This window comes from Callospermophilus lateralis, chromosome 1 (assembly GCF_048772815.1).
Source record: "Callospermophilus lateralis isolate mCalLat2 chromosome 1, mCalLat2.hap1, whole genome shotgun sequence".
Taxonomy (NCBI): domain Eukaryota; kingdom Metazoa; phylum Chordata; class Mammalia; order Rodentia; family Sciuridae; genus Callospermophilus; species Callospermophilus lateralis.
This window is the reverse complement of record NC_135305.1, coordinates 63,819,787-63,837,875: the sequence shown is the minus strand read 5'-3', so window position 1 is coordinate 63,837,875 and position 18,089 is coordinate 63,819,787. Positions and strand designations below refer to the sequence as shown.

Genomic DNA, 18,089 nt, shown 5'->3' with positions numbered 1-18,089 from the left:
CACACACTTGGTGAACATATCTGGGGTGGCTCTCCTTTCTCAGGGCCCTTGGAAGTGTACTGCCTTCTTTATTCTGGAATCTGTAAATAATAAACTTTTTTTTTTTTTACTTCATGTGATTTGTGGTGGAGTCTCCTTTGTGTTTCACCTTCTTTCCCAATCAGGTTTTTGATAGAGAGGGGTTATCTTGATAAGAATAAACTGGACATGGTTAGATAAGAGCCACAAGGAAGTCTGCAGTATAAACAAGTTTCCTATAAAAGAGACACTTGCTCATGGGTCAAACATTTAGGCTTTAGGTTGTTTGCCAGGATAAAGAAATATCCTGCAAACTGCATACTCTAAAAGTCCATGACACAAGCCCCTGGAGTCCCATCAGGGCAAGATAGAACTTATAGCCACTTTTGTAAGAGAGACCACACAAAAAAAAAAAAAAAAAAAAAGAGAAAGAAACACATATACACATGCACATGCAAATATAGTTTAATATTTCCAGGGTTCCAGGAATTTAAGATTTCTTATGATACTGACTCTTATGTTATTTTTTACATTTTCCCAACTCTATAGTGAACACTGCCACGGATTGAGTCCAGAAAAGCTGAAGATTTTGGATAGATCCGAAATAAATTAGTGTTTATTTAAGACCAACTGTTCATACTACTATACATCTTAAAAGAACACATTATTTAGTCTTGTTTTGTTCTTGATCTCAAGTATTTTAATATTTCTATTTTTTCTCTACTTAGGGACTTTTTTTCTCTACTTAGATATTAAGGTATCATTAAAGAATCAGTTACATGTGTTAGATATTCAGAGTAAGATAGGTTTATGTTCTGCATTAAATAAATGTTATAAATTCTAATAAGAATTGTCGTGTATGTAAGTATATATATATATATATATATATATATATATATATATATATATATATAATTACTACTGGCAAAAAAAGAATTTGTTAGTATTACATCGAATTTTAAATATTTCTCCTAATAATCTGATTTTAAGTTTTGCATTTCATTACATTGCACAACTTTACCTGCTAAGTAACATTATAGCATAGAAAGGAATAGGAATTCAAATAACAAATGCCACACATATTTCAACCTTTTGATTCTGTTTAGATGTGATGGGATTTTAGACTTTCAGGCAACTACATTATTTGCTTTAATGAGAGATTGAGCCTATTTTTTCAATGTAGCAAAGATTTCATCTTTTTAGCCAGAGTCATGCTTAACACAAAACATACTACTCATCATCTCTCTTACTCTTACATGGTTATTCAAAATGTTTATTTTAGGTAGAAAAGACTTCTTAAATATTTCTGGAACTAACTATTTAAACAAAGAGTATATACAATACACTTTGGAATGAATATTAAAGGCACAAGACTGTTATTAAAATGTCCAGACAAGCACAAAATAAAGGCAAACTAAAAAAGAAAGAGAGAGGGAGAATTTCTTTTTAACTCAACACCAAAGCTGAGAAGCAATCTATTTTGGAGATAAAGAGCAATCAAGATAAAAATGGCTCCTGGAGCAGCCTTCTAAAAGCCTTTCTCCATTATACTTGCTCCATAACCTTGAGCAGGACTGAATAAATTTAATCCCCTTGCGTGAATCTTATTTATCTGAGGTTATTTTATGATTGAAAATTCAGTCTTTCAAAATCAACTACATACATTTAGAATATTGGCTTTTGGTTAAAAACAAAGCAATCTTTGTTTAGTATACATTAAGTAGTTTTAGTCTACACTGATGCTTATGTTACAGTTTTTGCAGTTTTATTTTTAAAAAGCACTCATTTTAATTTTAGCTGGTTTAAACTAAACTGTAAGTTTCTGCAGTTGGTTTGCTAAATAACCTTTGGGAAATCATATAATACTTCTTTGATTCCATCTCTCTCAACTATTTAAAGAATAAAAAATAATCTATAGGACTTGGAAAGGATACAAAAGTTCTATAAAGTGTTAGTAAGATTTGCATGATACAAGATATTTAATACATTATGCATCTTTTATAAAACAAAGATATAATCTTATATAATAACTCCTCTAATTCCCCATCAACTTTTAGGAAACAAAGCTCTGATTAGTAATAATGTTGAGATATGCTTTGGGCTTCTAATGGAAAAAAAAAAAACAAACTCAGTATTAAATAATTAATGTCCAAGGGCTGAGGTTGTGGCTCAGCGGTAGAGCGCTTGTCTAACTCGTGTGAGGCCCTGGGTTTGATCCTCAGCACCACATAAAAATAAATAAATAAAATAAAGATATTGTGTGACATTTGACCTGAACTGAGTGAGCCTTGGCCAACTACAACTAAAAAGTTAAAAAAAATAATAATTAATGTCCAAAAAACATACATAATGAATAAATAAGAGTAGATAGGTAATATTACATTAGCCCAGAAACCAGAGAACTGGAGTAGTGAAAAATTAGCAAGTTAGGGCTATTCACCCTTCCCAAATTTGGTAGAAATAGAGTGAGGAAAACAGCTTAACCTATATTTATGCTTTTAGGATGGGAATGTATGAGACTAAACAAATATTTGAAGACATGAAAAGTGCAAGGTTGTAGCTCTCATAGTTCATATAGTGTAAGTTCTGAGTTTCAGGTGACCCTTGTATTCAAATGAATTCATGATGCTCCATATACTCAGTATAAATTAAAGACAATGAGTTAAGAGAAATAATGGGATAATGAGAAGAGTCTCAAATCTAATTCCAATCCTCCACTATTTTTTTTTTAACCTTGAACATGTCTCAATTTCTTCATTAAACAAAACAAAACTTGTAAAAAACTTATTATGAAATTCACCATTTTAACAAATCTTTAAGTATATGATACACTATTATTATCAGTAGGTAGAATATTGTAGGGACATCTTTAGAGCTTATTCATCTTAATTCAATAGGGATAACTGTACATTTATTCCTATTGATTAGTAATTTCCAATTTTTCCTTCCTCCCAGTCCCTAGGAACCACCACTCCATTCTTTTGAAGCTATGAATTTGTTTTAGGTACTTCATGCACGTAGGATCTTGTGTCACTTGCTTATTTCACTTGGGGCAATGTCCATCTCACTAACACCTCATCTTTACACAGACACAAGGGAGCCTAGGAAAGGCAGGATTCCTACTTCCTCTTTTCTTTTTCTTTCATCTTGTGAGTTTAATGAAAATGTATTTGAGGCTCAGAGCATGGTATCTGATAGAAGGGCATTTTAAAATGATAGTTTTTACTAATTTATGACTAAGTATGTTTGTAGGTTGGTATCAATCAAAGTAATAAAAATCATTACACTGATGTGTTCCATAGTTTTAGACTATTAAAATTCTCTAAGGTTACTCACCCACAGTATGTGAAAAAGAACTAAAGTGAAATGCATATGGGCCCAGAACAGAACAACTGAAGGCTTTTTATAGCCACCCCTCCAGGTCACAGAGTAAGGGGCCTGCGTAGTACATGTCTCCCTTGTTCACTGAATAGAAACTCCTGGTTTTCACATCTATTCGCTTCTAAAAACGTGGGGAATGATAAATATACTATTACTTTCAGAATATACTCTTGTACCTGCACTTAATCTCATCATCATTAAAAGACACATTTATAAAAAGATCACTTAAAAGAAGTCCAAAAAATAAATCTTAAACTTCAATTATGGATAATCATGAATTTAATAATTTTGTAGATTTTTTTTTTAAAGAGAGAGTGAGAGAGAATCTTCTAATATTTATTTTTTAGTTTTCGGCGGATACAACATCTTTGTATGTGGTGCTGAGGATCCAACCTGGGCCTTAGGCATGCCAGCCGAGCGCGCTACCACCAGGCCACATTCCCAGCCCACATTTTGTAGAATTTTTACAAGGTATATAACTCGAAAATAACCATTATATTAAAACACACATTCACATTGCCTAAAATATAGGAATTCAACTTCTTGGAATTTTTCTTAGTGAAATGTTTTAAAAAGTTCATGAATATGTGTTAAATGTGCTTACAATAGAAGAAAACCTTCTTAAACATTCATCAAGAAACTGTGAATATTTTGAACATCATCAATAGATATCAATAATGTTCATCAGTATTATTCCTAAATAAAAAATGGTATTCACACTGAATGTCATTCAGTAAAATATGCAGCATTTATATATTAGTAAAATTATACAGTTCTAGAAAATACACATAATGTTTTAAATTCAAAGTGGGCAATGAAACAGCATGAACAGTTTAATGCTAATTTAACGTGTGTATAAGTGAATGCTTACATACATAAAAAGCTTATTGTGTATATCTCAGAATAATTGTTATATATGTTTTCCTAATTTGTAAACAGTTCTCAGATTTCTTTTTGCATTGAAAATAAATAACTTTATGCTTAAAATAATTAAAACTAAAATAATCAAATGACAATTTGTAAATTATTCAATACTAATAACATTCAAAACAGACTAATGCTGAAAATTTAAAAGTTAAGAATTTTAAATAATAGGATTTTAAGCACATAGTCCAATTTCTTCATTTTTCAGACAAAGAAACTGAAGCCCAGAGAGGTGAAATTATCTCCTGAGGTTATGCAGCTATTTCCGCTATGTACCTAAAGCATACCGAACATCTGATTCTATAAAGCCTTCAAGTTTCTTTTCATTTCTTGCCAAATAATTAGGTAAATGTAACACATGCTTTTTTTTTTTTTTTAATGGCCATAAAAATTACACCACAACACCATAATCTGAGTAAAGGATCTTGCACATGCCAATTTCAGAGATGAACTTCTAGACAGTATACTCCCCTAATGGTTCTCCTCAACTGGTTGCTTTCTTGGATTTGTTTTTCAAATATAATTGTTGAAATAATGTCAAGACAATGCAATCACCAAGTTTCAATAGTGCAGAGTTCTCGTTTTTTTTTTTGTTTTGTTTTTTTGTTTTTTTTTTTTTTTTTGATTTATGAGCAACTACACACACACACACACACACACACACACACACACACCCCTTGTGAGCATTGAGTGCATTCAGCTGCTTGAGGTCTTAGAGATGGTAAAGAGTTCCCTGCTGTTTCAAACCCTAGGTAAAGTGGAGAATCCACATTCCATCCATTCCTCCCTGGGACAATGTGGGTTAGGACTGCACAAAGATTACAGCGGCTAAAACCACCCAGGTGATTTCCACAGCCCTAGATCTCATCAGTCCAGAGGTTCTGCGGCAATATACCAAGCCTGATCACATCTCAGCCCCCTGTCCTTTCACCTCTGTGACTCATATAGAAGCCCAAGGCACTTCTCTACATTGCTTACAGAACTCAAGCCAAGTATACCCCACCCCAGTTAGAATTTCAGAAGTATCATCTATTTGAAATTCAAAATTGAGGAAATAGTATGATTTCCTGTAACTCCTAAAGTCCTTGAGAATAAGATAGCCACTAACTCCAACTAGAGTGGAAACCAGATAGAATTTTAAGTGATGTTGCATCTAAGATTAATTTAGTTTTTTGTTTGTTTGTTGTTGTTGTTGTTGTTTTTGGGGGGGACATAAAAATAGGCAATTATTCCCACCAAATCAATTTAAATTTTTATTTAACATTTTATTGACTATGACAAAAAATATAAAACTTTTTGAGAAATATGATTCTTAAGTTTAGTGGCACATATTTCAATATTAGATAAATTTTACATTAACAGAAAAAAGTTTAGATATGCAAAATGTGTAATGTGTACTGTTTATATTGAAGACCCCAACATATTTTAAAAATATTAAGCAGTAAAATAAGTATTTATAGTTTTCAAAACTTCAAAAATTTTCACAAAATATGAAGTTATTTAGGCTGAAACAACTACCTTATTTTATAATACACATCTTTTTCCTTGAAGGTTTATGTATTTCATTTTATTTGGTAATTAAAAATGATGAGGAAGGGCTGCATGTTTTTAAGGGAATTCTGTTAAAAGAGAATTGTTACATAATATAGAATTCCTGCTAAGAAATTTTGTTTTCCCTCATTCTCCAGGGATAGTTTAAGGACCCCAAAAGGATAAATTTGGCATATTTTCCTCAGAGGGACCATAAAAGTAAACAATATGAAAGGTTTTGATTTAGATGTTCATGAGGTTTATCAATATGTGCAAGTGACCACATCCTCAGCTTATGAAATAAACTCATGAAATCATGACAACAATTGCACATATTTTCTAAGATAAGAACATTGTAGAAACTACCGTCATTACATTCTTCAAATTATTTTGAGTAGGAGAAAACAAAACAAAACAAAGTGCAAGCTTACTTTTCCTAAATAAATAATGGAAATTACTTTGTAACAATTTTATATGTTGTATATTAATAATCAACACAACAATTATATATATAATTCAACATTTTTCTCTCCTAGTGGTGGAAATAGCAGAACATGTGTCTACATAAAAATTTTCACTTAAAAGAAACTATTTTTAAGAATATAATGGTTTAGTTTCAATGACTAAGAAATTGTAGCTGAGTGTGGTGGTGCACACCTATAATCCCAGCAGCCTGGGAGGCTGAAGCAGGAGGACTGCAAGTTCAAAGCCAGCCTCAGCAAAAGCAAGGCGCTAAGCAACTCAGTGAGACCCTGTCTCTAAATAATATATAAAATAGGGCTGGGGATGTGGCTCAATTTTGAGAGCTCCTGAGTTCAATCCTGGATCCAAAAAATAAAAAAAGAAGAGAAAAAGAAATTGCAACATTACATTAACAACCTGGAAGTATTTTGCATCTTAAACCCAAAAGCTGTGGCTGTAAAACTGCTGAGAACAATGATAAGTATCATGACTCTTTCCCATCACAAAGACCCTAGGTAGCTACTTACAGAGTAAGGTCAAGACGAGGTTTATTTGAGAAAATCTGGGGTTTATGGGAGCCCCAAATTTTTAATCCTCTTCAAGCAATTATAGTCTGACTTTTATGTTCCCTGAGAATGACTGCACCATTAAGCAAATCAGTGACAACCCCCGACCCCACCCCAATCTGGCCATTGCTGAAGCCAAAATTTCTTGTGTTATTTAGTTTCTATTTAATGTTGTTTCAATTTCTTGAAATATCTCTCTCCTCCCTTGGAACTTCTATGTTCTACCTTTAGTTTCTACTTCCTTAAGTCCTTCAGGTCTGTTCTGTCTGAAATTTAAATGTTACTGTTCTCCTGACTTCTTTCTTAGCCAGCTTCTATTCTTGCACTTTCTCTTGCTGAACAGTCATCTCCATCCTCACAGCTCCACTTTTGGGTTCTAAGTAAAATTCATAAACTGGTTTACTGCCAATCAACACCCTCCAGAGAGTATCTTCCTGATTCATTCTTAATGCATTCCATTTTCTTAGATCTCTGCTATAAGTCCTATTGAAATGTTAACAGAATTTACTGCATCATTCTGTAGTTCCTCTTGTGTTTTCTCTTATTTTTGATTTGATGCCAGGAGTGACCCTACCAGCCAGGTAGGAAAACCAAGAGAAAGACATCTCTCTCCCCAACATCCTTTCTTTCTCTCTCTCTTTTCTTTCTTTTTCTTTTTTCCTTAATTGATTTAAAAACAAAATAAGTGACAGCAGAATGCATTACAATTCTTATTGTACATATACAGCACAATTTTTCATCTCTGATTGTATATAAAGTATGTTCACACCAATTTGTGTCTTCATACATGTACTTTGGATAATAATGTTTATCACTTTCCACCATCCTTGCTAACCCCCTGCCCCTTCTCTTCCCCTGCCACCCCTCTGCCCTATCTAGAGTTCCACTATTCCTCCCATGCTCCCCCTCTCTACTCCACTATGAATCAGCCTCCTTTTATCAGAGAAAACATTCGGCATTTGTTTTTTTGGAATTGGCTAACTTCACTTAGCATTATCTTCTCCAACACCATCCATTTACCTGCAAATGCCTTAATTTTATTCTCTTTTATTGCTGAGTAATATTCCATTCTGTATATATGCCTCATTCTTTAATCCATTCATCTACTGAAGGGCATCTAGGTTGGTTCCACAGTTTAGCTATTGTGAATTGTACTGGTATAAACATTGATGTGGCTTTGTCCCTGTAACATGCTGTTTTTAAGTCCTTTGAGTATAGACTGAGGAGAGGCATAGCTGGGTCAAATGGATGTTCCATTTCCAGTTTTCCAAGGAATCTCCATACTGCTTTCCATATTGTCTGCACCAATTTCCAATCCCATCAGCAGTGTATGAGTGCACCTTTTCCCCCACATCCTTGCCAACACTTATTGTTGTCTGTCTTCATAATAGCTTCCATTTTGACTAGAGTGAGATGAAATCTTAGAATGGTTTTGATTTGCATTTCTCTAATTGCTAGAGATGATGAGCATTTTATCATATATTTGTTGATTGATTGTATATCCTCTTCTGAGAAGAGTCTCCCAGGTCCTTGGCCTATTGATTGTGGTTATTTATTTATTTATTTATTGGTGCTTAACTTTTTGAGTTCTTTGTATACACTAGAGATTAGTGTTCTATCTGATGTGTGAGGGGTAAAGATTTGTTCCCAAGATGTAGGCTCTCTATTCACCTCACAGATTCTTCTTCTTCTTCTTGTTCTTCTTCTTGTTCTTCTTGTTGTTGTTGTTGTTCTTCTTCTTCTTCTTCTTCTTCTTCTTCTTCTTCTTCTTCTTCTTCTTCTTCCTTTTTTTTTTTTTTTTTTTTTTTTGCTGAGAAGAAACTTTTTATTTGAATCCATCCCATTTATTGATTCTTGGTTTTAATTTTTGCACTATAGGAGTCTTATTAAGGAAGTTGGGGGTTTTCACAGGCTCTGGGGCAGAAAGGTGGTGATAGAGGCAGCGAGGGATTCGCTAAGGTGCTTGGTTCTCGTGGCTGTGTAGGGATTCAACCACCACCATGTGGAGCAAAAGGGCAAAGACCAAGACCACCAAGAAGCGCCCTCAACGCGCAACATCCAATGTATTTGCCATGTTTGACCAATCACAGATTCAGGAATTCAAAGAGGCCTTCAACATGATTGACCAGAACAGAGATGGTTTCATTGACAAGGAAGATTTGCATGATATGCTTGCCTCACTGGGGAAGAATCCCACTGATGAATACCTGGATGCCATGATGAATGAGGCTCCAGGACCCATCAATTTCACCATGTTCCTCACCATGTTTGGTGAGAAGTTAAATGGCACAGATCCTGAAGATGTCATTAGAAATGCTTTTGCTTGCTTTGATGAAGAAGCTACTGGCACCATTCAGGAGGATTACCTGAGAGAGCTGCTGACCACCATGGGTGATCGGTTTACAGATGAGGAAGTGGACGAGCTGTACAGAGAAGCCCCTATTGACAAAAAGGGGAATTTCAATTACATTGAGTTCACGCGCATCCTTAAACATGGAGCAAAAGACAAAGATGACTGAAAAGATCTTCAAATTCCAGCCAAATGTTCCTTGTTGCCACTTTGGGTATTTCTGAGATTTTTCTCTTAGAGCCTATTGCATGCCTTTTAGCTTTATAGCTTTTGCCTTTCTTGTTTTGTATTTATTCTCAGCCATTTTGAGGCTCATGTATCTTTATAATCAGACTGGAAATGGGACTTTTTGTCATTTTCAGAATAGAAAATTGGGTAATTTAAGTTACCATTGCCCTCACCCCCCAATAACTGCAGTCTACACAGAGTCAATATATTTTTTCAGAGAAAGTTATTCACTCAATTTTTTCTGAACCATGATTAAACTTTATGATAAAATACTGACTTGTTTTAACTTATTATTTACCAAAATTGGCTTTTGTTAGTTTTAGTTTTATGTTTCAAAGAAAGTTGGAAGAGGTAAATCCCAAAAAATGATAGGCTTGTCAGACCCCTCTTGTACTCCCTTTGGTTTTCCTAACAGTCCTATCTTCTCTACATTCGTTTTTCTCCTCCCAAGGAAGTATAATTTTAACTGCCCTAATCAGGTTTCCTTCACTTTGTCTTCCAGTTTTTAAAATAATTTCCTGTAGGAATTTGTATATAGTGACACTATAGTAACTTTAAGTTCTTAAGTTTGATGTATCTGTTTTATGTGTCCTCACTTTATCTTCTAAGTTTTTGTACATTATTTTATGCCATTTAAAAATAGACTAGGTCACTGAGCATAATTTTCATTTGTCCTATTTTTAAAAACTATTTTAGCTCAAAAGAGTCTATGGAATGCTTTTATCAAAAGACAGATTTCTGTGTTGTATTTCAAGCTGTTTAAAATACAATATAGTATTTTTTATTGTAAAAAAAAAAAAAAAAAAAAAGGAAGTTGGGTCCTAATCCCACATGATGAAGATTAGGACCTACTTTTTCTTCTAATAGATGCAGAGTCTCTGGTTTTATTCCTAGGTCTTTGATCCACTTTGAGTTGAGTTTTGGGCATGGTTAGAGACAGGGATTTAATTTCATTTTGTTGTACACGGATTTCCAGTTTTCCCAGCACCATTTGTTAAAGAGGCTATCTTTACTCCAATGCATGTTCTTGGCGCCTTTGTCTAATATAAGATAGTTGTAATTTTGTGGGTTAGTCTCTGTGTCCTCTATTCTGTACCATTAGTCTACCAGTCAGTTCCCCCTCCTGCTCCTCCTCCTCCTCCTTCTCCTTCTTATTCTTTTGGCTTATTTCCTACCTCTAAATAATGATGAACAGAACTTACTGACTTTATCTCTTACATCATCATAAATACAGTCACTTTTCTTAATCACTATTTCTGCTTTCCTCATAATCATCTGTTATTTTTCCTGGATCTTTGCAACAATCTTCTATTACCAAAGTCCCTCTTGTCAAATATATCCTCCTCCAAGCTACCAATGTGATTTATGTAAAATACAACCCCAAACATATTCTCCTCCACTTTAAACTCAAGTTTTTTCATTACATGGAAGATAATATCAATGCTTTTGGCAGATTATCCAAAGACTATCTAATCTTATCCTTTCCTACATATCCAGCTTCATCAAGCTTTCCCCCTTCCACTGTAAATACTTGTCTCTCTTTAGCTTGGAAACTTCTCTGATCCACCTCCACATTCCTCACTAACTTCTTTCCCAGAAGGGATTGATATCCTGGGCAATCAATAAACTCTAATTTACCTATTATTTTATTTAAGTTAAATGTCTTCACTTTCAGACTTTCCAATTCATGCCTTAAGTCACTAAAATCAGGAATTCACTATTCTGCTCCAGTGAAATTAGTAGACACACTAACTGAAGTCAGTGAAGGAATACATATTAGAAATGGGCTTAATGGTATGTATTTCAGTGGGTTGGGACAGCCATATTTTGGAAAGGTGAGCTATGTGGTATCTTAAATGTAAACATGTGTGGATAATGTATTCCCCCACTCAATGAGATCAGCTCTGTCAATATAAAATGTCCTACTGCCCTTTATAACAATTAAGGGTAAAGAAAAAAATTCCACATACTTTGACAAATCACAAATATTATAATTTATGTGTATAATCTTCACTCCTATACATAAATATTCCTAGAAAATATAGGCAGATTCTGAACGCGTCTGGACAGCGCGTCCGTCGCATTATCCTTCTCTCAGTCTCCAACCTCTCGCCCTCGCCTTATTGCCAAAATGTTGCTGTCTACCAAGCTGACTCTGGACAAGCTGGACGTTAAAGGGAAGAGGGTCATTATGAGAGTGGACTTCAATGTTCCTATGAAGAATAACCAGAGAACGAACAATCAGAGGATTAAGGCTGCTGTCCCAAGCATCAAATTCTGCTTGGACAATGGAGCCAAGTCAGTTGTCCTTATGAGCCACCTCGGCCTGCCTGATGGTGTTCCCATGCCTGACAAGTACTCCTTAGAACCAGTTGCTGCAGAACTAAAATCTTTGCTGGGCAAGGATGTTCTGTTCTTGAGGGACTGTGTGGGCCCAGAAGTAGAGAAATCTTGTGCCAATCCACCAGCTGGGCCTGTTATCCTGCTGGAGAATCTTCACTTTCATGTTGAGGAAGAAGGGAAGGGAAAAGATGCTTCTGGGAACAAGGTTAAAGCTGAACCAGCTAAAGCAGAAGCTTTCTGAGCGTCACTTTCCAAACTAGGGGATGTCTATGTGAATGATGCTTTCGGCACTGCTCATCGAGCCCACAGCTCCATGGTGGGAGTCAATCTTCCACAGAAGGCTGGTGGTTTTTTGATGAAGAAGGAGTTGAACTATTTTGCCAAAGCCTTGGAGAGCCCAGAGCGACCTTTCCTGGCCATCTTAGGTGGAGCTAAAGTTGCAGACAAGATCCAGTTGATCAATAATATGCTGGACAAAGTGAATGAGATGATTATTGGTGGTGGAATGGCTTTTACCTTCCTTAAGGTGCTCAACAACATGGAGATTGGCACTTCTCTGTTTGGTGAAGAGGGATCCAAGATTGTCAAAGATCTTATGTCCAAAGCTGAGAAGAATGGTGTGAAGATTACTTTGCCTGTTGATTTTGTCACTGCTGACAAGTTTAATGAGAATGCCAAGACTGGCCAGGCCACTGTGGCCTCTGGAATACCTGCTGGCTGGATGGGCTTGGACTGTGGCCCTGAGAGCAGCAAGAAGTATGCTGAGGCTGTTGGTCGGGCTAAGCAAATTGTATGGAATGGACCTGTGGGTGTCTTTGAATGGGAAGCTTTTGCCCAGGGAACCAAAGCACTCATGGACGAGGTGTTGAAAGCCACTGCCAGGGGCTGCATCACTATCATTGGTGGTGGAGACACTGCCACTTGCTGTGCCAAATGGAACACAGAGGATAAAGTCAGCCATGTGAGCACTGGTGGTGGTGCTAGTTTGGAGCTCCTGGAAGGTAAAGTCCTTCCTGGGGTGGATGCTCTCAGCAATGTTTAGTACTTTCCTGCCTTTTGGTTCCTGTGCACGGCCCCTAAGTCATCTTAGCATTTTTCGCATCTCCACTTGGCATTAGCTAAAACCTCCCCCCACATCAAGATTCAGCTAGTGGCCAAGAGAGGTAGCACCAGGAACCCTTAAACAGTTGCACAGCATCTCAGCTCATCTTTACTGCACCCTGGATTTGCCTATATTCTTCAAGATCTCATTTAAATTTCTTAGTGATTAAACCATTGTGCATTCTAGAGTGCATCTATTAATATTTTGCCTGTTAAAACAAAGTGAGCTGTGTTAGCTTTGTTCTCTTTTTGAAGTAGCTTATTTTGATTAGCTTGTCACTGTTCACTACTCGGCATGGAAACAAGATGAAATACCAGTTTTAGGGAGAAGCAATTGATGAACTATTAAATGATCAATAAACATGTCCATTGAAACTGGAAAAAAAAAGAAAATATAGGCAAAAAATATAGGCAAAATATATGGCAAAAACAAAATATATACTGCCGTTTAAATATGTTCCCATCATTAATAAATTAGTATAGGGTGAGAAATGAAATCTATTTGAAGAAAGAATAATAGAAATATAAAGTATAAGCTCCAAAATTATTCAATGGAGACTCTATTAAAAACAAATAATGGCCATATAAATTCTACATTATTAATTAGGTTTATAAAAAAATGTTTAAAAGAGAGAAACCCACACATTTCTGTTAAGGAAATTGAGCATGCAGATGTTTACATAAATAAAATCTCCTCCCTGAAGAACAGGAGTTCATATGAGTACATATTCCAAACTCTTCAAGGAATCACAGCAAATCGAAAAGTTCAGTGATCTATAGTAGAAAACTTCTATGCAAATTGTCAGTGCCTCATTAATTTATGAGAGATTTAGGAATCAAATAACTGTATGATGTGAGTATCAACTACTCACATTACTTCATTTAAAATAAATACTTTAGGAAAATATAATTCCACCATAATGTGCTTTTTAAGAATTAAGTAGAATTTGTAAAACTAGTTGATAAAAGATCGCCACTTATTAAAAAGTTTAAAATTTCAGTGCATGTTCCATGTTCAGTACTTTCCATTTAAAAGTAATGAGAGGGATTTATAATTTAACCTTTAAATCTCTGTACTAATTTTTAAATCCTTTTATAATTCAATGGTTTGTGGCCCAGAAGGTGTAATTTGATTGCTAACAGGGGGCAATATGTTTTAGTTTAAAAATTCTCAAATATATTCCAAGTAGCTAGATACTAAGTTCTCAAATATTATGTGTTGAAGGCTTTAATTTTTAGATATTTAGAAAACAATGTCATTCTGAAATAAGAAATTTCAAGAAATCTCAGTATTAAAGGTAATACTGAGATACAATATATGATAGTCCTAGGAATTAGCCTTTGTTCCAAACTGTGCTAGCGTGCATTCTAGTTAAGTATTTTTACTTGAGACAACCAGCGTTTATGTTGATTAAATTAATCATTTCTTCAGTACTGACTCCAACAGCCCTACAATCTGACCTCTCAGCCCTCCTTTATTTTATAATTCCTCTGTTACCCACTTTCAACCTATGATCCATCATTAGGATCAGTCTTCTGCATACTCTTTTAACTTCCTTGTTTCCTGTATCGTGTTTACTTAGCAAAAACCTACATCTGTTATCCCTATCACTTTACATATCTCAGCTAATATATCTCTGTTTCATCCATACACTCATGCTTAACTTAGTTATTTACCTTATAACCCATATTCAGCTTAGAGCAAATTCTGTCAGTTCCAAAATATGTCCAGAATCCAAAACATTTCCCCTTTTAATACTCTCTAGTTCGAGCCAACGTCATGTTTTTCCAGAGTTTAGTAACAGTTTTCCAATAGTTCTCTCAGGTAGTCCATTTCAGTGCAAAAGTCAGAGAACTCCTTTCACAAACACAAATCATAAAATATACCTACCTCTTTGCTTAAAAACACAATCACATTTATTCTTATCTGAGTAGACTCTCCTCTCCACTTCCCTGTCTCCTCATCTCTCAGGTCTCATCTTTACCTCCTCTCCCTTGTTCCCCATTCACTACAGTCCACTCTTCTTGCTGTTCTTAGATTAGTCTAGCAAACTCCCAGGTACCTCAGAGTCTTTCCCCAGGGGTGAAGGGTTGGGTTAAGTGAAGGATGGAAGGTTGCTCTCCCTAATCTCCTTCAGAGGTTGATTTATCATCAACTTCTTGGGGGAAGATCTTTACTGTTCATTGGATTTAAATTTTGTCATTTTGACAATCTAATTTTTCTCTGATATTATTTTGAATTGCACTTATAAAATTTATTTTACTCATTTTTTAATTGTCCTTGTACCTTCATGAGAACATAACCTCCATTAGTTGTCTCTTACTTACTATTGAATTTTCAGGAACTAGAACAGCGCTTCAACACAGTTTTGCTTAATGTATGTTTGTTGAATATATTATGATGCTTTTACTTTCTTGAAATTTAAAGCAGTTATTCAGGAAAAATGTACAATTTATTTTTAATCATCATTGGAAAGAACTTGAGTTCTGAAGTAAAAGATCTTGTATTGATTTACATTTTGGCCCCACCTATTATAAGCTGCGTGACCATAGGAATAATAACAACATCCACTTCACAGAGGAATTATATAATAATCATGGGGAGTCAAGCAAGCCTAAAGGATGTTTTATAGAATTCCTGGCCAGAGTAAACACTAGCCATTCTTAGCCATTGTTTTTATTAAGTGTACTGAGTTGGGCAGGGAAATGTGCTATATATCCTGTATGTTGTACTTCATTAAGTTTTTTTTGCCTGCACTTGAAGCATGAAATACTACTGCAGCCAGTGGGGATTCCAGAAATATCTGGAATCCTCCAGACTTCCACACTAAAGGAAAGAATAGGTGGGTTGTTGTTTTCTCTGGGGTTGAGTCATGTCAACTGTGTACTAGGCATAACTTAATTTATTCTGCAATTACTCATACTCTCCAGTAGTTGTTAGAAATGTACAATACTTATTACAGTATATTCTGCAGAAAATGATGGGGAACCCTGGAAAGACAAAGAGGCTCTAGAAACACTCTCTGAAACTTGGGCCAGTCCAGAGACACTGGGGGATCCCTAGAGGGGATTCCTGGCTCTCAGGATTTCTGAAGCCTTCAGGGTTTGTAGTTTCCATCTGGGTGTGGGTCTATGACTCACAGTGAATCACCACCTTTTAACCAGTCCAGCTGTTTCCATTTCCAGGTTGTCAAAGTAGTCATTTAAAATGCTCTTAAAATTGTTGAAGTGACTTCTGACTTAAAAAAGCAAAAAATAATTCTGTACCGCTTTTAGACTTATGAATCAGCCTGGGATCCCATCTGAATTTGAAAAAAGTGGAAAAAATTTATTCTAAATCTTCATTTAGAATCCACCCTTGCCCTGGGACTCTTTTTGATTTATTTTAATGTGAAGGAAAAAGAAAAGAGAGAAAAAATTAAGCACAATAAGAATGGTAACTTTAAAAAAAAAATCTTTGGTCACATTTTAGGAGTTGAATTAAAAGGAATTAAAACTTCTAACTCAGATATTTCTGAATGAATGTTAGGATCTATAAATATATTTAAATGAAAATCAAGTTATTGAGGAAGAACATATTTTATTACTGTTTGTGGAAGATTTTGCAAGGCAATATGTGGTAAAGTATTGGAAGTACTAGAGATGAGTTAGATCAGTATCTGGCTTATTTCCCAGAAAATACAACATTCTGTAAAGAAAAGTAGTATAATCGGTTTCTTATGCTACCCATTCAGGTGTCTCATGTATAGTGGAAATTTAATCCAGGTCTTCAAAAACAAATCTATTCAAAATGTAAAGAAATAAAACCAGATACCAATTGCACTTGAACAGTGTTCTTGTGTATAAGAATTTCGAGCACATGGAATGTATCATTTTCTCAGAATTAATGGAAATAAATTGAAAGTCATATTGACAGATTTATAAAATTAGAACAAATTCATTAAGCTAAAAAAGGAGTAGAATTTTACTTCCATATACAACATAATCAAATAATCCTTCATGAATTTAAAGGCTGAAACAGATTGAGGAAATGCTAGTCATTGTGCTAAGTATGGAAATGTGCTTCATAGATGTCGAATGAGTAAGTGAACAAAATGAGCTATAAGCCATGTTAAAAATTAAGTTGGTACTTAAGACTGAGATGCTAGCACAAATGTTTGAAATTAATTGAACAGGTAGGTAATAGGCCCGTATTAATACTTAATTATATATATATTGGTACTTTTGAAATTATTTAAAAATGTGGCTTAATGGAAGTAACCATGTATAAAGTTGTTGCTAGAAGAGTTAATGGGATGTATCCTGGAAACCTAGTTATTATTATTGTTATTACCAGTTCTGATTCTTTGCTCCACAACATAGGTTCTTAATGAGTTTTGTATCATCAGAGGTTTTTGTGGACTATGGGGGTGTTTTTGGTTTAACAATTGCTGGGGGATGTGCTAGGTCATTAATGGTTGACAACCCAGGGATGGTAACCATCTCATAATACAAGGATATTTGGCACAAGAAAAAAATATTTACATAACTGAAATATCTTTCTTAACATTCATATGATTGAAATATTTATAATTAATCTGAACCTAGAATCTCATTCTATTTTACATATAAACAATTTATTTTTTCATGTTTTAAAAATATACCAAAACTTCCAGGAAAGTGACTACAGTTAAATGGAAATATGAATTTATGTATTTCTTGATATATTTGCTTTTATGATCTCCAAATACTACAAAATTTCTACTGTCCCTCTGGTTTACGATCTAAACTGAAATCTTTACTGACCTCTTTCTTAATCTTGTTCCTTAGAACAACCTTCTCAGTTAACAAGAGACAAGGAATACTGACTCAAGTAAAAGAACCTTTCTTCTAAGCCTTAGAGAAAGCTATTATAAACTGGCCATGTCAGGCCTTCTTTTTCTGGTTTTACTAGATCTTATAAGGACAAAGGGACCTCCCAAAGAGAAGTAATCACAAACTCATCCTTAGCATACCAGCCTAAGGGAAAAGAAAGTAATTTAGAAAGTGGAGAGAATCTAAACAGAGTTTGCAACTCTGTAGTTTCTCTCTAGAAAGCTTTTCTAACACAATAGCCTACTTTGTCTATCATTGATGAGAAAATGGCCTAGAGCTACTGCTATAGCATACAACACAGTACAATTAGAAGTTATCCCAGTTACTTTTTG

General features: G+C 34.8%; 3 pseudogenes; all 3 read left to right on the top strand.

Annotated features, from left to right (window-relative positions):
- Positions 1-8,786: 8,786 nt before the first annotated feature.
- On the top strand, positions 8,787-9,735 carry LOC143404393 (myosin regulatory light polypeptide 9 pseudogene; annotated as a pseudogene).
- A 1,855-nt stretch (positions 9,736-11,590) lies between these two features.
- LOC143404382 (phosphoglycerate kinase 1 pseudogene) lies at positions 11,591-13,268 on the top strand (annotated as a pseudogene).
- On the top strand, positions 12,116-13,268 carry LOC143404371 (phosphoglycerate kinase 1 pseudogene; annotated as a pseudogene).
- Positions 13,269-18,089: the final 4,821 nt, after the last annotated feature.